Below are 26813 nucleotides of genomic sequence, written 5' to 3'. Positions count from 1 at the left end.
GTGAGAGTGAAAGAGAGCGGTGGAGAGAAAGACAGAGAGAGAGAGACAGACAGAGTGAGAGAGAAAGAGAGCGGTGGAGAGAAAGACAGAGAGAGAGAGACGGAGACAGACAGAGTGAGAGTGAAAGAGAGCGGTGGAGAGAAAGACAGAGAGAGAGAGAGACGGAGACAGACAGAGTGAGAGTGAAAGAGAGCGGTGGAGAGAAAGACAGAGAGAGACAGAGAGATGGAGACAGACAGAGTGAGAGTGAAAGAGAGAGGTGGAGAGACAGACAGAGAGAAAGACGGAGACAGACAGAGTGAGAGTGAAAGAGAGCGGTGGAGAGAAAGACGGAGACAGACAGAGAGAGAAAGAGAGACGAGAGACAGACAGAGTGAGAGTGAAAGAGAGCGGTGGAGAGAAAGACAGAGAGAGAGAGACGGAGACAGACAGAGTGAGAGTGAAAGAGAGCGGTGGAGAGAAAGACAGAGAGAGAGAGAGACAGACGGAAAGAGACGGTGGAGAGAAAGACAGAGAGAAGAGAGAGAGACAGACAGAGGAGAGAAAGAGAGCGGTAGAAAAAGACAGAGAGAAGACAGAGAGACAGAGTGAGAGTGAAAGAGAGCGGTGGAGAGAAAGACAGAGAGAGAGAGAGAGACAGACAGAGTGAGAGTGAAAGAGAGCGGTGGAGAGAGAAAGACAGAGAGAGAGAGGAGACAGACAGAGTGAGTGAAAGAGAGCGGAGAGACAGACAAGAGAGGTGGAGAAAGACAGAGGGTGAGACAGACAGAAGAGAGAGAAGAGAGAGCGGTGGAGAGACAGACAGACAGACAGAGTGAAAGAGAGACAGAGTGAGAGAAAGAGACAGAGAGAGAGAGAGAGAGAGGAGACAGACAGAGTGAGAGTGAAAGAGAGCGGTGGAGAGAAAGACAGAGAGAGAGAGAGAGAGACAGACAGAGTGAGAGTGAAAGAGAGCGGTGGAGAGAAAGACAGAGAGAGAGAGAGAGAGGAGACAGACAGAGTGAGAGTGAAAGAGAGCGGTGGAGAGAAAGACAGAGAGAGAGAGAGACGGAGAGACAGACAGAGTGAGAGTGAAAGAGAGCGGTGGAGAGTGGAGAGAAAGACAGAGAGAGAGAGAGACGGAGACAGACAGAGTGAGAGTGAAAGAGAGCGGTGGAGAGAAAGACAGAGAGAGAGACGGAGACAGACAGAGTGAGAGTGAAAGAGAGCGGTGGAGAGAAAGACAGAGAGAGAGAGAGGGAGACAGACAGAGTGAGAGTGAAAGAGAGCGGTGAGAAAGACAGAGAGAGAGAGAGAGACGAGACAGACAGAGTGAGAGTGAAAGAGAGCGGTGGAGAGAAAGACAGAGAGAGAGAGGGAGACAGACAGAGTGAGAGTGAAAGAGAGCGGTGGAGAGAAAGACAGAGAGAGAGAGACGGAGACAGACAGACAGAGAGAGTGAAAGAGAGCGGTGGAGAGAAAGAAAGACAGAGAGACGGAGACAGACAGAGTGAGAGTGAAAGAGAGCGGTGGAGAGAAAGACAGAGAGAGAGAGAGAGACGGAGACAGACAGAGTGAGAGTGAAAGAGAGCGGTGGAGAGAAAGACAGAGAGAGAGAGAGACGGACAGACAGAGTGAGAGAGTGAAAGAGAGCGGTGGAGAGAAAGACAGAAGAGAGAGAGACGGAGACAGACAGAGTGAGAGTGAAAGAGAGCGGTGGAGAGAAAGACAGAGAGAGAGAGAGAGAGACAGACAGAGTGAGAGTGAGAAAAGAGAGCGGTGGAGAGAAAGACAGAGAGAGAGAGAGACAGAGACAGACAGAGTGAGAGTGAAAGAGAGCGGTGGAGAGAAAGACAGAGAGAGAGAGACGGAGACAGACAGAGTGAGAGTGAAAGAGAGCGGTGGAGAGAAAGACAGAGAGAGAGAGAGACAGAGACAGACAGAGTGAGAGTGAAAGAGAGCGGGTGGAGAGAAAGACAGAGAGACGGAGACAGACAGAGTGAGAGTGAAAGAGAGCGGTGGAGAGAAAGACAGAGAGAGAGAGAGACGGAGACAGACAGAGTGAGAGTGAAAGAGAGCAGTGGAGAGAAAGACAGAGAGAGAGAGAGAGACGGAGACAGACAGAGTGAGAGTGAAAGAGAGCGGTGGAGAGAAAGACAGAGAGACAGAGACAGACAGAGTGAGAGTGAAAGAGAGCGGTGGAGAGAAAGACAGAGAGAGAGACGGAGACAGACAGAGTGAGAGTGAAAGAGAGCGGTGGAGAGAAAGACAGAGAGAGAGAGAGACGGAGACAGAGAGAGTGAGAGTGAAAGAGAGTGGAGAGAAAGACAGAGGACGGAGAAAGACAGAGAGAGAGTGAAAGAGAGCGGTGGAGAAAGACAGGAGACAGAGAGTGAGACAGACAGAGAGAGTGAAAGAGAGTGGAGAGAAAGAGAGAGAGAGAGATAGAGAGACACAGACAGAGTGAGAGTAAAAGAGAGCGGTGGAGAGAAAGACAGAGAGAGAGAGAGACGGAGACAGACAGAGAGAGTGAAAGAGAGAGGTGGAGAGAAAGACAAGAGAGAGAGAGAGACGGAGACAGACAGGAGAGTGAAAGAGAGCGGTGGAGAGAAAGACAGAGAGAGAGAGACAGAGACAGACAGAGTGAGAGTGAAAGAGAGCGGTGGAGAGAAAGACAGAGAGAGAGAGAGACGGAGACAGACAGAGTGAGAGTGAAAGAGAGCGGTGGAGAGAAAGACAGAGAGACAGAGAGACGGAGACAGACAGAGTGAGAGAGCAAAAGAGAGCGGTGGAGAGAAAGACAGAGAGAGAGAGAGACGGAGACAGACAGGGTGAGAGTGAAAGAGAGCGGTGGAGAGAAAGACAGAGAGAGAGACGGAGACAGACAGAGTGAGAGTGAAAGAGAGTGGTGGAGAGAAAGACAGAGAGACAGAGAGACGGAGACAGACAGAGTGAGAGTGAAAGAGAGCGGTGGAGAGAAAGACAGAGAGAGAGAGAGACGGAGACAGACAGAGTGAGAGTGAAAGAGAGCGGTGGAGAGAAAGACAGAGAGAGAGAGAGACGGAGAGACAGAGTGAGAGTGAAAGAGAGCAGTGGAGAGAAAGACAGAGAGACGGAGACAGACAGAGTGAGAGCGAAAGAGAGCGATAGAGAGAAAGACAGAGAGAGACGGAGACAGACAGACAGAGTGAGAGTGAAAGAGAGCGGTGGAGAGAAAGACAAAGAGAGAGAGAGAGACAGAGACAGAGAGAGTGAGAGTGAAAGAGAGCGGTGGAGAGAAAGACAGAGAGAGAGAGAGAGACAGACAGAGGAGAAACAGACAGTGGAGAGAAAGACAGAGTGAAAGAGAGCAGACAGGGTGAGAGAGAAAGACAGAGAGAGACAGAGAGAGGGAGACAGACAGAGTGAGAGTGAAAGAGAGCGGTGGAGAGAAAGACAGAGAGAGAGAGAGAGAGACGGAGACAGACAGAGTGAGAGAGAAAGAGAGCGGTGGAGAGAAAGACAGAGAGAGAGAGACGGAGACAGACAGAGTGAGAGCGAAAGAGAGCGGTAGAGAGAAAGACAGAGAGAGAGAGAGACGGAGACAGACAGAGTGAGAGTGAAAGAGAGCGGTGGAGAGAAAGACATAGAGACGGAGACAGACAGAGTGAGAGTGAAAGAGAGCGGTGGAGAGAAAGACAGAGAGAGACAGACAGAGTGAGAGTGAAAGAGAGCGGTGGAGAGAAAGACAGACAGAGAGAGAGACGGAGACAGACAGAGTGAGAGTGAAAGAGAGCGGTGGAGAGACAGACAGAGAGGGAGAGACAGAGAGAGACGGAGACAGACAGAGTGAGAGCGAAAGAGAGCGGTGGAGAGAAAGACAGAGAGAGAGAGAGAGAGAGACGGAGACAGACAGAGTGAGATTGAAAGAGAGTGGTGGAGAGAAAGACAGAGAGAGAGACGGAGACAGACAGAGTGAGAGCGAAAGAGAGCGGTGGAGAGAAAGACAGAGAGAGAGAGAGACGGAGACAGACAGAGTGAGAGTGAAAGAGAGCGGTGGAGAGAAAGACAGAGAGAGAGAGAGACGGAGACAGACAGAGTGAGAGTGAAAGAGAGCGGTGGAGAGAAAGACAGAGAGAGAGAGAGACGGAGACAGACAGAGTGAGAGTGAAAGAGAGCGGTGGAGAGAAAGACAGAGAGAGAGAGAGAGACGGAGACAGACAGAGTGAGAGAGAAAGAGAGCGGTGGACAGAAAGACAGAGAGAGAGAGACGGAGACAGACAGAGTGAGAGTGAAAGAGAGCGGTGGAGAGAAAGACAGAGAGAGAGAGAGACGGAGACAGACAGAGTGAGATTGAAAGAGAGTGGTGGAGAGAAAGAGAGAGAGAGACGGAGACAGACAGAGTGAGAGTGAAAGAGAGCGGTGGAGAGAAAGACAGAGAGAGAGAGAGACGGAGACAGACAGAGTGAGAGTGAAAGAGAGCGGTGGAGAGAAAGACAGAGAGAGAGAGAGACGGAGACAGACAGAGTGAGAGTGAAAGAGAGCGGTGGAGAGAAAGTCAGAGAGAGAGAGAGACGGAGACAGACAGAGTGAGAGTGAAAGAGAGCGGTGGACAGAAAGAAAGAGCGAGAGAGAGACGGAGACAGACAGAGTGAGAGTGAAAGAGAGCGGTGGAGAGAAAGACAGAGAGACAGAGACAGACAGAGTGAGAGTGAAAGAGAGCGGTGGAGAAAGACAGAGAGAGAGAGAGACGGAGACAGACAGAGTGAGAGTGAAAGAGAGCGGTGGAGAGAAAGACAGAGAGAGAGAGAGACGGAGACAGACAGAGTGAGAGTGAAAGAGAGCGGTGGAGAGAAAGACAGAGAGACGGAGACAGACAGAGTGAGAGTGAAAGAGAGCGGTGGAGAGAAAGACAGAGAGACAGAGAGACGGAGACAGACAGAGTGAGAGTGAAAGAGAGCGGTGGAGAGATAGACAGAGAGAGAGAGACGGAGACAGACAGAGTGAGAGTGAAAGAGAGCAGTGGACAGAAAGACAGAGAGAGAGAGAGACGGAGACAGACAGAGTGAGAGTGAAAGAGAGCGGTGGAGAGAAAGACAGAGAGAGAGACGGAGACAGACAGAGTGAGAGTGAAAGAGAGCGGTGGAGAGAAAGACAGAGAGAGAGAGACGGAGACAGACAGAGTGAGAGTGAAAGAGAGCGGTGGAGAGAAAGACAGAGAGACAGAGAGACGGAGACAGACAGAGTGAGAGTGAAAGAGAGCGGTGGAGAGATAGACAGAGAGAGAGAGACGGAGACAGACAGAGTGAGAGTGAAAGAGAGCGGTGGAGAGAAAGACAGAGAGAGAGAGAGACACGGAGACAGACAGAGTGAGAGCGAAAGAGAGCGGTGGAGAGAAAGAGAGAGAGACGGAGACAGACAGAGTGAGAGCGAAAGAGAGCGGTGGAGAGAAAGACATAGAGATGGAGACAGAGTGAGAGTGAAAGAGAGCAGTGGAGAGAAAGACAGAGAGAGAGAGAGAGAGACGGAGACAGACAGAGTGAGAGCGAAAGAGAGCGGTAGAGAGAAAGACAGAGAGAGAGACAGACGGAGACAGACAGAGTGAGAGTGAAAGAGAGCGGTGGAGAGAAAGACAGAGAGAGACAGACAGAGTGAGAGCGAAAGAGAGCGGTGGAGAGAAAGACAAAGAGAGAGAGAGAGATGGTGACAGAGACAGTGAGAGTGAAAGAGAGCGGTGGAGAGAAAGACAGAGAGAGACAGACAGAGTGAGTGTGAAAGAGAGCGGTGGAGAGAAAGACAAAGAGAGAGAGAGAGACGGTGACAGAGAGACAGAGTGAAAGAGAGCGGTGGAGAGAAAGACAGAGAGAGAGAGAGACGGAGACAGACAGAGTGAGAGTGAAAGAGAGCGGTGGAGAGAAAGACAGACAGAGAGAGAGACGGAGACAGACAGAGTGAGAGTGAAAGAGAGCGGTGGAGAGAAAGACAGAGTGAGAGAGAGACGGAGACAGACAGAGTGAGAGTGAAAGAGAGCGGTGGAGAGATAGACAGAGAGAGAGAGACGGAGACAGACAGAGTGAGAGTGAAAGAGAGCGGTGGAGAGAAAGACAGAGAGAGAGAGACGGAGACAGACAGAGTGAGAGCGAAAGAGAGTGGTGGAGAGAAAGACAGAGAGAGAGAGACGGAGACAGACAGAGTGAGAGTGAAAGAGAGCGGTGGAGAGAAAGACAGAGAGACGGAGACAGACAGAGTGAGAGCGAAAGAGAGCGGTGGAGAGAAAGACATAGAGACGGAGACAGACAGAGTGAGAGTGAAAGAGAGCAGTGGAGAGAAAGACAGAGAGACGGAGACAGACAGAGTGAGAGTGAAAGAGAGCAGTGGAGAGAAAGACAGAGAGAGAGACAGACGGAGACAGACAGAGTGAGAGTGAAAGAGAGCGGTGGAGAGAAAGACAGAGAGAGACAGACAGAGTGAGTGTGAAAGAGAACGGTGGAGAGAAAGACAAAGAGAGAGAGAGACGGTGACAGAGACAGTGAGAGTGAAAGAGAACGGTGGAGAGAAAGACAAAGAGAGAGAGAGAGACGGAGACAGACAGAGTGAGAGTGAAAGAGAGCGGTGGAGAGAAAGACAGACAGAGAGAGAGACGGAGACAGACAGAGTGAGAGTGAAAGAGAGCGGTGGAGAGAAAGACAGAGTGAGAGATATAGAGGGACACAGACAGAGTGAGAGCGAAAGAGAGCGGTGGAGAGAAAGACAGAGAGAGAGAGAGACGGAGACAGACAGAGTGAGAGTGAAAGAGAGCGGTGGAGTGGAAGACAGAGAGAGAGAGAGACGGAGACAGACAGAGTGAGTGCGAAAGAGAGCAGTGGAGAGGAAGACAGAGAGAGAGAGAGACGGAGACAGACAGAGTGAGAGTGAAAGAGAGCGGTGGACAGAAAGACAGAGAGAGAGACGGAGACAGACAGAGTGAGAGTGAAAGAGAGCGGTGGAGAGAAAGACGGAAAGAAGAGAGAGAGACGGAGAGAGGGCCAACATGAGTTGGCCTCTGTCCTCAGGGTTTGCTCTGTCCAGATGGCTCACTGGAAGCAGTTATCGTCTCATCCAGCAGAAAGCTGAATCTCATGCACCATTGAGGATAAGTTAGACGACAGAGCTGTCTACTCATTGGTCTGGAGATGGATGACAGTTTTTAGTCTCTAATGGTCTCTAATGGTGGTTATGTGTTAGACTGGCAGGCTAATAGGGTTTGGAATGGGCGATTCCCTAGTTGTGGTAGAATTAAGATTATTAAGGGATGACATAAACATGTTTTATTTTTTGTACAATGGATTAAAGTGAGCCAAAATAAATCAATCTCTGCTTTTTGTTTCTGCCTCGTTAGTCGTTTTGGAAGTTTTTTTTGGTAAGCCGTCTTCTGATTTTTTGTTGTTTTTGTATTACTTCAGAACTTCAGAACTGAAGTAATGCAGATGCCTGGATGAATAGAATGACGGACACACTCGTTACCTTTACTGTCACCTGATAGAAAACAAACATGTAAAACATGTTCTGATCAATACATTATCAATAGAATGATGGACACACTCGTTACCTTTACTGTCACCTGATAGAAAACAAACATGTAAAACATGTTCTGATCAATACATTATCAATAGAATGACGGACACACTCGTTACCTTTACTGTCACCTGATAGAAAACAAACATGTAAAACATGTTCTGATCAATACATTATCAATAGAATGACGGACACACTCGTTACCTTTACTGTCACCTGATAGAAAACAAACATGTAAAACATGTTCTGATCAATACATTATCAATAGAATGACGGACACACTCGTTACCTTTACTGTCACCTGATAGAAAACAAACATGTAAAACATGTTCTGATCAATACATTATCAATAGAATGTCACCTGGAAAACAAACATGTAAAACATGTTCTGATCAATACATTATCAATAGAATACCTTTACTTTGTCACCTGATAGAAAACAAACATGTAAAACATGTTCTGATCAATACATTATCAATAGAATGACGGACACACTCGTTACCTTTACTGTCACCTGATAGAAAACAAACATGTAAAACATGTTCTGATCAATACATTATCAATAGAATGACGGACACACTCGTTACCTTTACTGTCACCTGATAGAAAACAAACATGTAAAACATGTTCTGATCAATACATTATCAAGAAACAAAAGGAGCAGGTACAAAAATGATTAGCTGTAGTCATCAGAGCTAGGTCTACTAGTTAATTATCATACCTTTCATTGAAATATTTCCTCTGTGAGGGGACGTAAAAAACCTCCCTCCATTCTTGTTATAGCGTAAATGTTATATTTGTTACAGCCTTCACGGAGTTCTTATAGGGCAATTATTCCACATTCAAATGAATGCTAAAAAAAGTATGGATAGACTATTCCCATGTGTGAGTGTTAGATCAGAAATCCACAAAGATCCATGCCACTACTTGATCAGTGTAATTCACTATGAAATATCCCCTTTACGCCTCAGTGGTCACATCTGGCCCAGCAATTCATTTTGGTTAGCCATTCCAATGTAGCAATAAAAATGAATTAGCATGACAAGTTTATCTCTGAAAAGCCTCACAGACCAAAGTTGTATAAATTAATTTCAATAAGAACTAGACGGTGGTCTTTTCAAAATGTCTGCCGCACTCTCCCACTTGACCTTCAAGTGCCCATTGTTCTCAGAGTAAGTGTCTCCATGAAAGTCCATATCTGCAATCATTTTATATCACCATGCCCCAAGGTAATAGATGCTGGAGTAGAAATTCAACCACTAAGCAGGATAAAAATATAATGAGAAAATTCAAGTGCAGCCGATGTGGAATGGCTTGCAAGTTAGCTGTGTGCACTAGTAGCGTCCAGACGGCGAAGTCACCTTCTTTGAGACCAAGAAGTAGTTGTTACCCTTGCGGCGGGTAACGCTGCATAGAGTGCCGAGGTATTGTTGGGAGGAGGAGATTTCTGGTTCGAGCTCAGTGAGGGACGAACATGATCTAACCTGTTACACAGGTATAGATTGGTTTATCAAAACCCCGGTGTTGACATGATTTCGGTTGTTGATTGTGTGGGCTTTGTTGAAAAAAACCTAACTATTATTTGGATGGTATCTTCCTTCCATATGCATATTCTTGATCATGAAGGCCAGTTGTTGCTTTTGATCCACCTCGGGTAATTTGGAGTTATCTGGGCTGAGAAGTGAGATGGTGATGAGCACCATTAACAATCCCTTCAGGAGATTCACTGTCGAGAAAAGAGATTGTGTCTGATCTCTGTGGTATAGAGAGGGAGTCACTGAGGGGGTCTGAGCCATCACAGAGTTGCCATAGCAGGGTGGAAAGGAGAGACGGCCATGATATGAACAGGGGTTGCTGGGTAATTGAGACCGCAGGGAGTCCATTTTGTGTCTGAGGAGATCTCACCGTCCTTCCACATCATGTCATCAAAGCTTCTGCAGTCCAAGGCACGTTCTTTTTATCAGCTCACCCACTCCCCAGTGGGATCCAGACACTGACAGGGTCAGATCATTACCGAATAGGAACAGATAGAAGCTTTGGGTTTTTGACATGGTCGTGACAACATTTAGTGGCAACTTTTCAAGGTGATACAGACATTTCTTCTCATTATCACACACAAATCTGGAAGATCTATTACAAAAAAAGGTACTACGTTGAGCCATCAAGGATTTTTAAGCTGTCCCTGTAGGATAACCCTTTCTGGTTCCAGGTAGAACCCTTTTAATCAAAGAAGTTTCTCCTACAGGGACAGTTCATCATCATCCAGGGACAGTTCATCATCATCCATCTGTCCTTCACTTGACTCTATTTCCTGACAGTCATGATCATTGCAAGGATGTGTAGAAGCATATAATTGCCCCGCATTGGATTAGCTTTGTTTCATCACTGACAGCAACCTGCTACAAAGATGTTAATTCAGAATTACATTAGAATTCCTCCATACTCAGTCAACATCAAGAGGAAGCCCTTGACATTTCTCTCTCTTTTTCTCCCTCTTCCCACTATCTTTGTCTGCCTGTCTTTCCGTATCTCTTTCGCTCTCTCCCTTTCTCCTTCTGATGAGGGATAGGATAGCATCATGTGCTCTGCAGCAGGCACTGATTAAAAGCTAAAAGGTGTGGCTGTATTGATATTGTATTCCTACTCAGACTTTTTGAATGCTTGCTCTTAGAAAAAAGGGGTTTTTCGGCAGTCCCTATAAGAGATTCCTTTTTTGGTTCCAGGCATAACACTTTTGGGATACTTGTAGAACCCTCTATTGCCAATGTTTGTCTATGGAGATTGCATGGCTGTGTGTTCGATTTTATACACCTGTCAGCAATGGGTGTGGCTGACCTTTGACCTCTCACTCACCTTCGGTTGAACGAGGAATGAGGAAAAGCTCGGTTTTGTTATTTCGAAAAAGTTTGTTGTTTGTTGTTTTGAAAGTGTATTGGGAAGTTCTTGGTAGCTAGCTAACTTTTTAGTTTGGATCCCGCGACGCAGTTCGCATCAGTTGCTGGGACTGCTAGTCTCTATCCAGTGATCTTGTCAACCAAGGACCATTCTATTTGGGCTTGCAGCTAGCCTAGCTGCTAGCTATATGCATACCAAGCTAGCTGGGTTTTCTTGAGGTCTTGAACGCAGCCCGTGACGCGGTGAGCCATTGTGGCTGGGACCACGGATTTCCTGTGTTTGTGGCTGTCTAGATCCCTGCTGTTTGTTGTTTTCAATCTTCCCGTGACCTGCCCTGTTTGGAACTGTGAGGAGTAACAGCGTAACCTACGTTGCTAGCTAGCATGACAGAGACCAGTGGTGTCTATCTATCACGCGTGAAGGATCTTTTAAACAAACAAAAATAGTTCTACAAGCACTTGTTACATCAACAAGAAAATAGTGTTTTGTCCAAATACTGGTGGATTCAACAAATAAAAGAATGGACGATCTGACCAGAGAGGTCCAGGACCTGAAGAACAGGTTGCAGTTCTCCCAGGGTCAGCTCGATTAGTTAAAACAGGAGAACGGCAAGATGACAGCAATCTGTAAGTCATTGAGAGAGGACATCAATTCTGTATGTGAATCCATGATAACAATGACAGATAAATCTCGAGGGACAATCAAGGCGGAACAACATGGTTGTGGGACGGAATTGCAGAATCTTCACATGTGACCTAGATGGACTCTGAGGACAAAGTGAGGAAATTATCTCTGAGAAATTGAAGATGGGTCACAGTAGGACTGAGGTGGAGCGCGCCCACAGGACTGGAAAACAAACTACCGGCCCAGTTGACAGGCCCAGACCGATAGTGGTCCAGTTCCTGAGGTTAATGGACCCCGGTAGCTGTTATGGAAATAGCCTAAAATTTAAGGGGAACGTATATCTTCCTCAACGAGGACTATCCTGAAGCTGTGCGCCAGTAGAGGAAAGAACTGATCCCAGCCATGAAAGCTGCCAGAGCGCGTGGGGACATTGCTTACATCCGCTATGACAGGCTCATTGTCCGCCCTCCCTCCCAGAATCTGTCACGACTTCCGCCGAAGTTGGTCCCTCTCCTTGTTCGGGCGGCGTTCGGCTGTCGACGTCACCGGTTCTCTAGCCGCCACCGATCCACTTTTCATTTTCCATTTGTTTTGTCTTCATTGTACACACCTGGTTTCCATTCCCATAATTATATGTTTCTTATTTAACCCTCTGGTTCCCCCATGGTTTTGTGCGTGTTTGTTCATTGTAAGTTAGTCTGTATTTGTGAACTTGATTATTTTCCTTCTTGGAATATTTGTTGTTTTGAGTAAAGTTAAGTGAATTACTCATCTCTGTGTCCTGCGCCTGTCATGGTCGTTATAATGAATGTCTGACCAAGGCGAAGCGTGCGTAGAGTTCCACATGTTTATTCAATAAAACTCACAAAAAAACAATAAAGAGTAACGAAACGTGAAGCAAATGCAGTACTCACTGGCACTACACAAAAACAAACAGGTGGGAAGGCTGCCTAAATATGATCCCAATCAGAGACAACGATAAACAGCTGCCTCTGATTGGGACCCATTCCGGGCCAACATAGAAATAACAAACCTAGAATCCAAAATAGAGAATATAGGATTTCTAAGGTCAGGGTGTGACAGTACCCCCCCCCACCCAAAGGTGCGGACTCCGGCTGCAAAACCTGACTCTATAGGGGAGGGTCCGGGTGGGCATCTAGCCTCGGTGGCGGCTCCTGTGCGGGACGTAGACCCCTTTCCGCTCACGGATCCGCCCGCTTTGGTGGGACCATGGATCGTCGCCAGAGGAACCGGACGGTGGATCGTCGCTGGAGGACCGGGCAGTGGATCGCCACCGGAGGCTCAGTACCGTGGATCGTCGCCGGAAGCGCCGGACAGGGATCCCTCGCGGGAGGCTCCGGATAGGGATACCTCGCGGGAGGCTCCGGATAGGGATCCCTCGCGGGAGGCTCCGGACCGGGAACCGTCGCTGGAGGCTCCGGACTGGGAACCGTCGCTGGAGGCTCCGGACAGGGAACCGTCGCTGGAGGCTCCAGACAGCGAACCGTCGTTGGAGGCTCCGGACAGGGAACCGTCGCTGGAGGCTCCGGACTGGGAACCGTCGCTGGAGGCTCCGGACTGGGAACCGTCTCTGGAGGCTCCGGATTGCAGAAAGTCGCTGGAGGCTCCGGACTGCACTGGAGGCCGGGTGCATGGAGCCGGCACAGGACGTACCGGGCTGGGGAGACACACAGGAGGCCTGGTGCATGTAGCCAGAATAGGACGTACCGGGCTGGGGAGACGCACAGGAGGCCTGGTGCATGTAGCCGGCACAGGACTTACTGGGCTGTGGAGGCGCACTGGAGGACAGATGACAACCTTAGCAAGGAAAGTGTGGGGAACTGGCACAGGACGTACCGGCTGCTTCCTGGGCCTACGTCGTGGATCTTAAGATCTTATGTCAAGTGTTATTGAAGTGTTTGCAGGTTCACTTGGCACATCTAAAGCCTTTTCTTTTGGGTGTTTTGCTATAGGCCACCAAGTGCAAACCGTCAGTATCTAAACAATATGTGTGAAATGCTTGATAGTGTATGTGATGTACACAGAGTGGTCGACTTTCTTGGGGACCTGAATATTAACTGGTTTTCATCAAGCTGTCCGCTCAAGAGGAAGCTTCTTACTGTAACCAGTGCCTGTAATCTGGTTCAGGTTATTAACCTTTTGTGACTAGGGGGCAGTATTTTCATTTTTGGAAAAATAACATTCCCGTAGTAAACGGGATATTTTGTCAGGACAAGATGCTAGAATATGGATATAATTGACAGCTTAGGATAGAAAACACTCTAAAGTTTTCAAAACTGTGAGTATAACAGAACTGATGTTGCAGGCGAAAGCCTGAGAAAAATCCAAACAGGAAGTGACTCTTATTTAGAAGGCTCTGCGTTCCTATGGGTCCCTATTGAGCAGTGAATGGGCTATCAACCAGATTACTTTTTCTATGGGTTCCCTAATGTGTCTAGTGTCACAATACATAGTTTCAGGCTTTTATTTTGAAAAATGAGCCTGACATCAACATTGCGTCAGTGGTCAGCTGAAGTCTCTCAGAGTGTTTGGTGCGTGAAGGACAAATGCGGCCATTGTTTCTCTCTATCCTACTAAGAAGCCACCAGTCCCGGTTGATATATTATCGAATAGATATTTGAAAAACACCTTGAGGATTGATTATAAACAACATTTGCCATGTTTCTGTCAATATTATGGAGCTAATTTGGAATATTTTTCGGCGTTTTCGTGACTGCTATTTCCGGGCGATTTCTCAGCCAAACGTGAAGAACAAACGGAGTTATTTCGCCTACAAAAATAATATTTTTGGAAAAAAGGAACTTTGGCTATCTAACTGGTAGTCTCGTGAGTGAAAACATCCGAAGTTCATCAAAGGTAAACGATTTAATATGATTTTTTTTCTGATTTCTGTGACCAAGTTACCTGCTGCTAGCTGGACAAAATGCTATGCTAGGCTATCGATAAACTTACACAAATGCTTGTCTTGCTTTGACTGTAAAGCATATTTTGAAAATCTGAGATGACAGGGTGATTAACAAAAGGCTAAGCTGTGTCTCAATATATTTCACTTGTGATGGGGAGTCACTAGAGGTTAATCAACCTACCACACTGTTTACAAACACTACAGGAACAAGATCATCCACATGTAACAATCACATTTTTACTAATACTGTAGAACTTTGTTCTAAAGCGGTTTCAGTACCCATTGGATGCAGTTATCACAATATAGTGGCTATATCCAGGAAAGACAAAGTTCCAACAGCTGGGCCTAAAATAGTGTATCAGAGATTATACAAAAGATTTTGCTGTGACTCTTTTATGCGGATGATGTTAAAAATATTTGTTAGTCTGATGTGATTAATGAGGAGCATTATGAGCATTTATGAAATTGCTTCTTCAATTATTGATAAACATGCACCTGTTAAGAAAATGACTTTTAGAACTGTTAAGGCTCTGTGAATTGAAGAGGAATTGAAAAAGTGTATGGTTGAAAGAGATGGAGCAAAATGAGTGGTTAATGAATCTGGCTGCACATCTGACTGGCTGACTGCAAATTGAGAAATGATGTGACTAAACTGAACAAAAAGAAGAATAAATTGTATTATGAAGCCAAAATCAATGACACAAAGAATTATGGGAAAAACACGAGTACCTTAAATGAAATTATGGGCAGAAAGACAAATTACATCAAATCAGATGGCTTATTCATCACAAAACCATTTAATGTTGCCAAATATTTGAATGATTACTTCATTGGCAAAGTGGGAAAATTTAGGCAGGAAATGCCAACAACGAACAGTGTGCCATCATATCCATGCATAAAAACAATTAATGAAAGAAAAGCATTGGGAAAGGCAAAGGGGATACCTACAGAAGGCAGTTGTACAACTGAATGCATTCATTACAAGTTTGAATCCTGTAAGGTTAGTGTGGGAGAGGTGGAAAATTAGAGAGAGGTGGCTTTGACAACTTAGATGGAAAGCTACTAAGGATGGTAGCTGACTATATAGTCATTCCTATCTGTCATATCTTTAATCTAAGCCTCAAGGAAAGGCGTTGTCTTCAGGCCTGGAGGGAAGCCAATGTAATTCCACTACCCAAGAGTGGTAAAACGGCCTTTACTGGTTTTAACAGCAGATCTATAAGCTTGCTGCCAGCTCTTATAAAACTGTTGGAAAAAACTGTGTTTGACCAAATACAATGCTATTTATTTTTAAACAAATTAACAACAGATTTTCAGCATGCTTGTGGAGAAGGGCACTCAACATGTACTGACTGCACTGACACAAATGACTGATAATTGGTTGAAATAAATTGATAATAGGAAGATTGTGAGAGCTTTACTGTTAGATTTCAGTGCAGCCTTTGATATTATTGACTATATCCTGTTGTTGAAAAAATGTATGTGCTATGGCTTTTCAACTTCTGTCATATGGTGGATTCAGAGCTATCTATCTATTAGAACTCAAAGGATTTTCTCCAATGTCAAACATGTATAGTGTGGTGTACTGCAGGGCAGCTCCCTAGGCCCTCTACTCTTGTCTATTTTTACTAATGACCCATCACTGGCATTAAACAAAGCATGTGTGTCCATGTATGCTGATGATTCTACCATATACGCATCAGCAAGCATAGCTAATGAAGTCACTGAACCCCTTAACAAAGAGTTGCATTATGTTTTGGAATAGGCGGCCAGTAATAAACTGGTCCTGAACATCTCTAAAACTAAGATCATTGTATTTGGTACAAATCATTCCCTAAGTTATAGACCTCAGCTGAATCTGGTAATGAATGGTGTGGCTGTTGACCAAGTTGAGGAGACTAAATTACTTGCCGTTACCTTAGATTGTAATCTGTCATGGTCAATAAACATATAGATTCAATGGTTGTAAAGATAGGGAGAGGTCTGTCTGTAATAAACAGATGCTCTGCTTTTTTGACACCACACTCCAAAAATCAAGTTCTGCACGCTCTAGTTTTGTCTAACCTTGATTATTGTCCAGTCATGTGGTCCAGTGCTGCAAGGAAAGACCTAGTTAAACTGCAGCTGGCCCAGAACAGAGTAGCAAGTCTTGCTCTTCATTGTAATCAGAGAGCTGATATAAATACTATTCATGCCTGTCTCTCTTGGCTAAGAGTTGAGGACAGACTGACTGCATCACTTCTTTTTATAAGAAACATTGTGTTGAAATCTCCAAATTGTTTGCATAGTCAACACACAGCTCTGACACACACACCCACCAGACATGCCACCGGGGGTATTTTCACTGTCCCCAAATCCATAGCAAACTCAAGAAAGTGTACAGTATTTTATAGAGCCATTACTGCATGGAACTCTGTTCCATCTCATATTGCTCAATTAAACAGCACACCTGGTTTCAAAAAACAGATAAAGCAACACCTCACGGCAAAACGCCACTCTCCTATTTGAGCTAGAAAGTTTGTATGTATGCATTGATATGTAGGGTACGTGTGCCTTTTTAAAAACATATGTAGTTCTGTCATTGAGCTGTTCATGTATATTAATGTTCTGTATTATGCCATGTTGTATGTTTTGTGTGGACCCCAGGAAAAGTAGCTACAGCTAATGGGGATCCTAAAATACCTCTATAGAAAGGGCTTTACATGGAACCCAAAAGGGTTCTACCTAGAATCAAAAGGTTCTTGAAATGGTTATCCTATGGGGACAGCCGAATAACCCTTTTAGGTTCTAGATTGCACCTTTTTTTCTGAGAGTGTACATTGTGGTGGTTCATTATTATACTATCAAATGAAGAGAGACAAACGTATCACACAAGTCAGAGTTATACTTAAACTAAATCTTTAATAATGAGAGCTTTGCAATAGCAATGACTTGTCAACGATTCATAATTTCTAATGATCCGTTGAGAGTGGCGAGACAAAAGTACAAAGGTCTTTTATAGCCAAGATACACCCCATTTCAACCTACATGATGAACAACAGATACATAGAATGAGTCACAAGGTGAGACTTTTTAAATGAGAAAGGAGTATCCCGTAGCCAGATAGCATTCGCTATGAATTATTGTTCAGTTTGGTCCCTAAGAAGAGGTTCCTATCTCGTTCCTGGTACTTCATGGCACAAAAACACCAACTCGACCAATGGCATAAATCAATTGTCAACTTCAGACACTACCACACACATCCCCCAAGGCCAAAGGAGGGAGTGACAGGCACACAAACATTGTGGAAACCAGTAATTGGTTCCCCATTAATCACACCATCCCTTCACATGGTTTAGAATAGGTAAAGACACATTCATATATGAAGACAATGTTCCCTCCTGTTCTCTACCCTTTCTGATATTCTGCATAGCACCAGAGACATGTGAAAGACAAGCCTGACCTCTCCCCTCTCTGGGCCCCGGGTGACTGAGCCCCAGCTGAGGGAAGAAGTGCAACTGCCAACACCAGTCCAAAGGGATACATTCTACTAACAAGTATATCACATAAGCATATTATGCGGATAAGAGATCTTAATTATCTATGTTACACAACTAATTCTGATTCATCCGCCACAACATGCAAAATGTACCCTTGCCAGCATGTGAATATATATCAATATGCTCTTGCGTTCTTCATGTTCTTTTTGTGCTCTTGAATGAAATGAATGTTGAACAAAAAGAGGTGTGTGTGTCCGTGTGCGTGAGAGAGAGACAGAGTATATGATTATTTCATTGCGTGAGTTCGACTGCAAGTGAGTTTGAAAGAGTGCACACTTACATACCCTAATAAAATATTAGTGGGATAAGCAATTTGCAACTAAGCCAAGCTCCTGCATTCAATGGAGGACATTTACATTAATGAGGGAAGTACAGAGGCCATACAGTAATGAACTCTTATCTCCAGTAACAACCTTGACTCAGACTTAACATAGTAAACGTAAATCCTGGACACTCCAATTAATAGGATACGTTACTTTTTGTATGTTATGTATTAATTTGTGGATGTCCATCATCCATGATATGTTACGGATTCTCTCTATCTCTCCCTCTCCCTCTCTCTTTATACATCACCCTCTCTCCCTCTCCCTTGTTCTCGCTCTCCCCCCTGTGTCTCGGTGTGAAGCGTGCAGCTCATTCGTTTGCTTCCTGCGCTCCCCTTCAGTCCGTCCTTCACATCTCGCTGCACTCCTAAGAAGTCATTTATGCCACCCGATCCCCATATGCTTTCATCACCATTCTACAACAGCAGCACAGGTGCTCGTAAAAATATGAATACATCTCTGAGGCTGTCTGCTTTGTAAAAATGGCATTATCCTGTGTAATGATGCAGCTCTTTGATAGCTGAAGAAGAAGAGAAAGGGCGTAATAAAGCAGGGGGCGTCTGGAATCTTGTAAATGCAAAATAATAAAATGACTATTTGTCATTCATGGGAGAGAATGGGATATCAGTGGATAATCTTGACTGGGTTCTGCCTGCTGCTCACATGTTATTGCAGGGGTCTCGGTTTTTGAAGTTGCTACTGTGTGGAGCAAGGTGAGGGTGTGCTGCATGTGTGTCATTTGTTGATGCACTGTTGTATAGATCAGTACAATGAGACATTTGCATACCTTCCTTATGCTGGATAAAGATTTTTCATCATTAACAAATGTAATGTGATTGTATGGTTCAGTATATGTTCTGTATTTCAATTATTAGTCTACCTTTCACATGAGGTTGAGTTAACCCGGTATATAATATATATATTAATATATATAAAATGGCAAGTAAAAGTATGTGAACCCTTTGGAATTACCTGGATTTCTGCATAAATTGGTCATCAAATTTGATCTGATCTTCATCTAAGTCACAACAATAAACAAACATAGTGTGCTTAAATGAATAGCATTATTGTATTTGTCTTGACTATATTGAATACATCATTTAAATATTCACAGTGTAGGTTGGAAAAAGTATGTGAACCCCTAGGCTAATGACTTGGACTCAGGAGTCAGCTAACCTGGAGTCCAGTCAATGAGACGAGATTGGAGATTGGTTGGTTGGTTAGAGCTGCCTTGCGCTATAAAAAACACTCACAAAATTTGAGTTTGTTATTCACAAGAAGCATTGCCTGGTGTGAACCATACCTCGAACAAAGAAGATCTCAGAAGACCTAAGATCAAGAATTGTTGACTTGTATTAAGCTGGAAAGGGTTACAAAAGTATCTCTAAAAGCCTTGATGTTCATCAGTCCACAGTAAGACAAATTGTCTATTAATGGAGAAAGTTCAGCACTGTTGCTACTCTCCCTAGGAGTTGTCGTCCTGCAAAGATGACTGCAAGAGCGCAGCGCAGAATGCTCAATGAGGTTAAGAAGAATCCTAGACTGTCAGCTAAAGACTTACAGAAATCTCTGGAACATGCTAACATCTCTGTTGACGAGTCTACAATACGTAACACACTAAACAAGAATAGTGTTCATGGGAGGACACCACGGAAGAAGCCACTGCTGTCCTAAAAAGCATTTCTGCATATCTGAAGTTTGCAAAAGTGCACCTGGATGTTCCACAGCGCTTCTGGCAAAATATTCTGTGGACAGATAAACTATAGTTGAGTTGTTTAGAATGAACACACAACACTATGTGTGGAGAAAGAAATAAGCAGACTGTGTTTGTCTATTGTTGTGACCTAGATGAAGATCCGTTCGCTGCCCGCCCGACTAGCATCACCACCCTGGACGGTTCCGACCTAGAATATGTGGACAACTATAAATACCTAGGTGTCTGGCTAGACTGTAAACTCTCCTTCCAAACACATATCAAACATCTCCAATCAAAAATCAAATCTAGAATCTGCTTTCTATTTCGCAACAAAGCCTCCTTCACTCACGCCGCCAAACATACCCTAGTAAAACTAGGCATCATTAATCAGATACATGTCTGCTGCATTCGAGCAGACTGTCTGTCTCTTACTTTCACACACACACACACACACACACACACACACACACACACACACACACACACACACACACACACACACACACACACACACACACACATTCCCCAGTTTCTGTGTTGTGGTTTGTGTATTGCATGTATGTATTTCAGGAAATGGCTTCCTGAAATTCTCCCAAAGCAGCTGATTCGTCAGCCCCATTGATGATTGGAGAGCTGACCCCGCCCCTTGTCAGGACGCAGCTGTCTTCAATTACCAACTCCTTCTGAAGCTATATAAACCAGTGTTCTGTTGCTCAGAAGGGAGATGATTGCTGAGAGAGGAGGCTGATGGCTATATCATATGTTGGTTGTTGCTTGTTGCTGAGAGTGAGACAGGCAGTTTTGGTATGAACTATGTTAGATGTTGCTGGGAGCAGCTTTGAAATGTTCTGTGTGATTTTGTTGCTCAGTCAGATAGAGCTTATTTGATATCCTGTGTTTCTCAGTTTATTTGTGAAATAGTTTATAATATTGTCTCATTTGTTCCCAGGGGGGAAGGGGAAGGCACCTAGGGAGTGCTTAGGCAAGAGGCCCACGGGCATACATATACCCGTAGTATATTCACTGTCTAGGCACACTAGGTAAAACCTGGGCGGACCACCCCCTGTATTTTGGTTAGTGCACCAGGTGGTGCTAAATTAGATAAGTAGTGGGTAGACAAGTTAGCTAGGAGAGGGGGGCTTTGACATTTACTTGCTTTGGTTCCATCCAGCCCCTTTTCCCCATATTACCGTGTGAAGGAATAAATTCCTAGTAAACGGTAAATTCTCTGCCTTTTGTCATCATTACTCACACCTACAGTCTCATACCTCTTTCACTTCACGGGCAGTTGAGTTGTAGCAGGGTTTTGCGTTCCCTCTTCATAGAGGTGTGTGTGTGTGTGTGTGTATCACACACCCATCCTTCCTTGTTTTATTTGACGTGAATACAGCTTTATCTAGAACTACAGGCTGTTATCTAGTAACTGTATGTCTAGAATTAGAAAATTCTAAAAGTTGTTTTTCCTGGGCAGGTGATGATGGTCAGATCAAACTACGGGCCCTTCTCTTAAATGGCTCTAAAGTGAAGGGAGAGGTGGTGTAACTCGTGAGAGCCCTCTTCCTTTTAGCTGAGGTCATCTGCCACCAACCAAATGGCCTTTCAGAGTGGGAGGCCAAACATCCAGACAGGGCATTGGTCAGGGAGGGGGGGGCGAGGGGAAACAGGACAGGCAGGGAGACTGAGAGAATGACCGAGAGTGAAAATCAAGTGCGGGCAAGAGTAGTAGAACTACTAGTGGTGGCTAGCTGTCCATTACTTCGTCCAGGTGACAGGGCTTCTGAGTCATGGAGCTGGACACGTTGCATCACTCACCTCACGCCTGACGGGACAAGGAGGTATGACAGCTTTAAGTAACATGTTTTATCCCTAGGACGCTAACACACTGACACATGCTCACCAACACACACCCACATGTACACACGCACAAACCAGTTTAAGATTAGGGAGGACGATTATTTTTCTTATGAACATGGCCTTATTTCCCAAAGATTGGAAAGCTACCGCGGTCACACCCCTCTTCAAAAGGGGTGACACTCTAGACCCAAACTTCTACAGACCTATATCTATCCTACCAGGTCTTTCTAAGGTCTTCAAAAGCCAAGTTAACAAACAGATTACTGACCATTTCGAATCTAACCATACCTTCTCCGCTATGCAATCTGGTTTCAGAGCTGGTCATGGGTGCACCTCAGCCACGCTCAAGGTCCTAAACGACATCAAAACCGCCATCGATAAGAGACATTACTGTGCAGCCGTATTCATCGACCTGGCCAAGGCTTTCGACTCTGTCAATCACAACATTCTTATTGGCAGACTCGACAGCCTTGGTTTCTCAAATAATTGCCTCGCCTGGTTTACCAACTACTTCTCTGATAGAGTTCAGTGTGTCAAATCGGATGGACTGTTGTCCGGTCCTCTGACAGGCTATGGGTGTGCCACAGGGTTCAATTCTCGGGCCGACTCTTTTCTGTATACATCAATGATGTTGCTCTTGCTGCTGGTGATTCTCTGATCCACCTCTAAGCAGACGACACCATTCTATATACTTCTGGCCCCTCCTTGACACTGTGTTAACTAACCTCCAGACGGGCTTCAATGCCATACAACTCTCCTTCCGTGGCCTCCAACTGCTCTTAAACGCAAATAAAACTAAATGCATGCTATTCAATCGATCACTGCCCGCACCTACCCGCCCATCCAGCATCACTACTCTGGACGGCTCTGAAAACTACAAATACCTGGGTGTCTGGTTAGACTTTAAACTCTCCTTCCAGGCTCACCTTAAGCATCTCCAATTCAAAATGAAATCTAGAATCGGCTTCCTATATCGCATCAAAGCATCCTTCACTCATGCTGCCAAACACACCCTCGTAAAACTGACCATCCTACCGATCCTCGACTTCGGTGATGTTATCTATAAAATACCCTCCAACACTCTACTCAACAAACTGGATGCAGTCTATCACAGTGCCATCCGTTTTGTCACTAAAGCCCCATACAGAACCCACCATTGCGACCTGTACGCTCTCGTTGGTTGGCCCTTGCTTCATACTCGTCGCCAAATCCACTGGCTACAGGTTATATACAAGTCTCTGCTAGGTAAAGCCCCGCCTTATCTCGGCTCACTGGTCACCATAGCAGCACCCACTCGTAGCACGCACTTCAGCAGATATATCTCACCTGTCATTCCCAAAGCCAATTCCTCCTTTGGTCGTCTTTCCTTCCAGTTTTCTGCTGCCCATGACTGGAATGAATTGCAAAAATCTCTGAAGCTGGAGACTCACATCTCCCTCACTAGCTTTAAGCACCAGCTGTCAGAGCAGCTTACAGATCACTACACCTGTACATAGATGGGCTGTTTACAGATGGGCTATCTACCTACCTCATCCCCGTACTGGTTTTTATTTATTTATTTATTATTTATATTTATTTTGCTCCTTTGCACCCCAGTATCTCTACCTGTACATTCATCTTCTGCACATCTACCATTCCAGTGTTTAATTGCTATATTGTAATTACTTCGTCACCATGGCCTATTTATTTCCTTAACTTACCTCATTTGCACTCACTGTATATAGACTTTTTGTTTTCTTTTGTTCTACTGTATTATTGACTGTGTTTTGTTTATTCCATGTGTAACTCTGTTGTTGTATGTGTAGAATTGTTACACTTTATTGGCCATGTCACAGTTGTAAATGAGAACTTGTTCTCAACTAGCCTACCTGGTTAAATAAAGGTGAAATAAAAAAATTATATTACAGCATATTGGAGGACTTTGATGGCATAGGCCAGTGGTTCCCGAAATGTGGGGCATGCCTCCTGGGGGGGAGTATTTTTTTAAATATAAATTCAATGCCTGTCAAGTTTGGATAACATCTCATTACAGTTTTTTAATATTTTTTTATATTCTACACTGTAGAATAATAATGAAGACATCAAAATGACAAAATATCACATGGAGTAACCAAAAATGTGTTAACTTCTTGACACTACCCATCCCTTAGCAGGATAATTGTCATCAGCAACCGCTGAATAGCGTAGCGCCTCAGTCAAATAATATTACTAAAAATATTCATATTCATGAAATCACAAGTGCAATATTTCAAAACACAGCTTAGCCTTTTGTTAATCCACCTGTCGTCTCAGATTTTGAAATTATGCTTTACAGCGAAAGCAATCCAAGCGTTAAGTTTATCGATCGCATGACAAAATATTAAGTACACTTAGCATCAGGTAGCTTGGTCATGAAAATCAGAAAAGCAATCAAATTAATTGTTTACCATTGATCTTCGGATGTTTTCACTCAAGAGACTCCCAGTTACACAACAAATGTTCATTTTGTTCCATAAAGATTATTTTTATATCCAAAATACCTCCATTTGTTTGGTGCATTATGTTCAGAAATCCACAGGAAAGAGAGGCCACGACAACGCAGACAAATTCCAAATAATATCCGCAATGTCCAAACATGTCAAACGTTTTTTATAATCAATCCTCAGGTTGTTTTTAAAATATATAATCGAACGAACCAAGGGGAGTGGCAGATATAGGGATGATAATCACGGAGGTGATGGAGTCCAGGTGAGTGTCATGAGACAGAGTCAATAACACCTGAGGAAAGAACCAAGGGGAGTGGCAGATATAGGGAAGATAATCACAGAGGTGATGGAGTCCAGGTGAGTGTCATGAGACAGAGTCAATAACAGCTGAGGAAAGAACCAAGGGGAGTGGCAGATATAGGGAAGATAATCCAGGAGTCCAGGTGAGTGTCATGAGGCGCAGGGGAGCGAGACGATGGTGACAGGTCTGTGGGATAATCAGCAGCCTGATGACCTAGAGGCTGGAGAGGGAGTATACGTGATACGGTAACAGTTGCTTTCTCAAAGAATCAGGTATCTGCCTACTTAGCAGAATAGCTCCACTTGCAATGCAGAATAGCTAGGTTTTCAATTGCACAACTGGGTAAGACACTTCAGGAAGGCAGCCATGTGTGTTCAAGCTCCAATGTGAGCCGAATGAGGAAGAACCGGTACTGGCTATGCAAGCAGTGTGGCGTTTTTTTACGATGGTGCCAAGTGACTCAAATCTGCAGCTGCGCTCAGCTCAATGCTGGGGTCGCTGTGGAGTGGGTTTTGGGTGTTAATGTATCAGACTGGGATCTTCTTCAGCCATAAATGTCTCCACTTGCCTCTGCCAAATAACTAGCTTTTCAAGGCAGAGGTCCTGGGTATGAGCCTCAATATGAGCAGAATGAGAAGCAAGCAGTGTGACGTCCTTAACACCTAGCAGCATCGAGGCAGCATTAGACAGGTTGTGATAACAACATTGTCTGTCCATCCAATAAAATGTTGGTCTGCATTAAAGCTAGAATCCATAGTTGCAACATACATTTTCAGTACAGTGCCTTTGGAAAGTATTCAGACCCCTTGACTTTTTCAACATTTTGTTACGTTACAGCCTTTTTCTAAAATGTATTAAATTGTTGTTTTTTCTCATCAATCTACACACAATACCCCTTAATGTCAAAGCGAGAACAGGTTTTTAGACATTTTTGCTAATTTATAAAAAATGCTAAAAACTGAAATATTACATACAGTACCAGTCAAAAGTTTGGACACCTACTCATTCAAGGGTTTTTCTTTATTTTTGCTATTTTCTACATCGTAGAATAATAGTGAATACATCTGTTAAGGTTTGGCTTCAGAGGTTTTTGCACCTGGTCACAGATAGCTGTTGAATTGTGCACTGAAGTACACAAGCAATGGGAAAATGTGAGCTCGTAGATGCTAGAAGGAATTATCCCATGAGCAAAGTGATGATGCTGTACGTGGCTGCTATGAAAGTGAACTGTGTGTGCAGGTGATCAAGGGTGTATTAATTTAGCCGATTCTGTTGCAAAACATTTCTTAAACAGAAGGAAATGGAACAAACTGGTATGGACCTACCTGAATTTGTCTGAATTTGTCTTTTATTTGCAAAACGGAACATTTTGCAACAGTTTGGACTAATGATTGCGGTATTGAATGTGTCACTGTTTGTCACCTTGATTGCACCTATTATAAACTTTATTTGTAGGCTAGGTTGAAGCAACCTCATAATGGTATAGGGCAATTTCGAATATAATTTAGTAGCATTCCCAAACTTTTCCACTCGGGTCCCCCTTCCAGCATTTGCGAACATCCTGCGCCTCCCCTGTAAGCACCAAGTGTATTTTAATGGGCACGACACAAACTGTTCACACCCCTGTTGTTGGTGGAAACAATTATGTTTAAAGTTAAGTTAAAGTTTAAAGCTTATTTCCTGCAATTCTACACTTCGTGTCATGGCGTACAAATAACATCTTGCAGTTTTAAAGCTAATTTTCTTGCAATTATATACATTTTGCCATGTCTAACGTGTATTCATGTGATAGTTGAGTGACAAAACAAATGCAACAATATCTATGGGATAAATTTTTAAAAAAAGAATCTGTTATGTGACATGGACTTGTTGATCTGGACATTTCTGACAAGTTATATATAGCTCTCTAAGGTATGCAATGACTATCAAGTGGAACTGTTGATGCACTACCCAATTTCGAAATTGCACCTTGTGCATTCTACTATTACGACTTTCAAGAGTAAGTTTAAAGTCGGACTGAGTTCCTTTAAAAAGAATATACCCTACCAGCCAAAAGTTTGGACACCGACTCATTCAAGAGTTTTTCTTTATTTTTACTATTTTCTACATTGTAGAATAATAGTGAAGAAATCAAAACTATGAAATAACACATTTGGAATCATGTAGTAAGTGAACAAATATAATTGATATTCTTCAAAATAGCCACCCTTTGCCTTGATGTCAGCTTTGCACGCTATTGGCATTCTCTCAATCAGATTTATGAAGTAGTCACCTGGAATGCATTTCAATTAACAGGTGTGCCTTGTTAAACGTTAATTTATGGACTTTCTTTCCTTAATGTGTTTGAGCCAATCAGTTTTGTTGTGACAAGGTAGGGGTGGTATACAGAAGACAGCCCTATTTGGTAAAAGACCAAGTCCATATTATGGCAAGAACAGATCGAATAAGCAAAGAGAAATGACAGTCCATCACTACTTTAAGATATGATCTTCAGTCAATGCGGAAAATTTCAAGAACTTTTAAAGTTTAGTGCAGTCGCAAGAACCATCAAGCGCTATGATGAAACTGGCTCTCATGAGGACCAGCACAGGAAAAGAAGAGTTACCTCTGCTGCAGAGGATAAGTTCATTCGCATTAACGGCACCTCAGATTGCAGGCCAAATAAATGTTTCACAGAG

This window comes from Oncorhynchus tshawytscha, linkage group LG22 (genome assembly GCF_018296145.1).
Source record: "Oncorhynchus tshawytscha isolate Ot180627B linkage group LG22, Otsh_v2.0, whole genome shotgun sequence".
NCBI lineage: Eukaryota > Metazoa > Chordata > Actinopteri > Salmoniformes > Salmonidae > Oncorhynchus > Oncorhynchus tshawytscha.
This window is presented reverse-complemented; position numbering follows the sequence as displayed.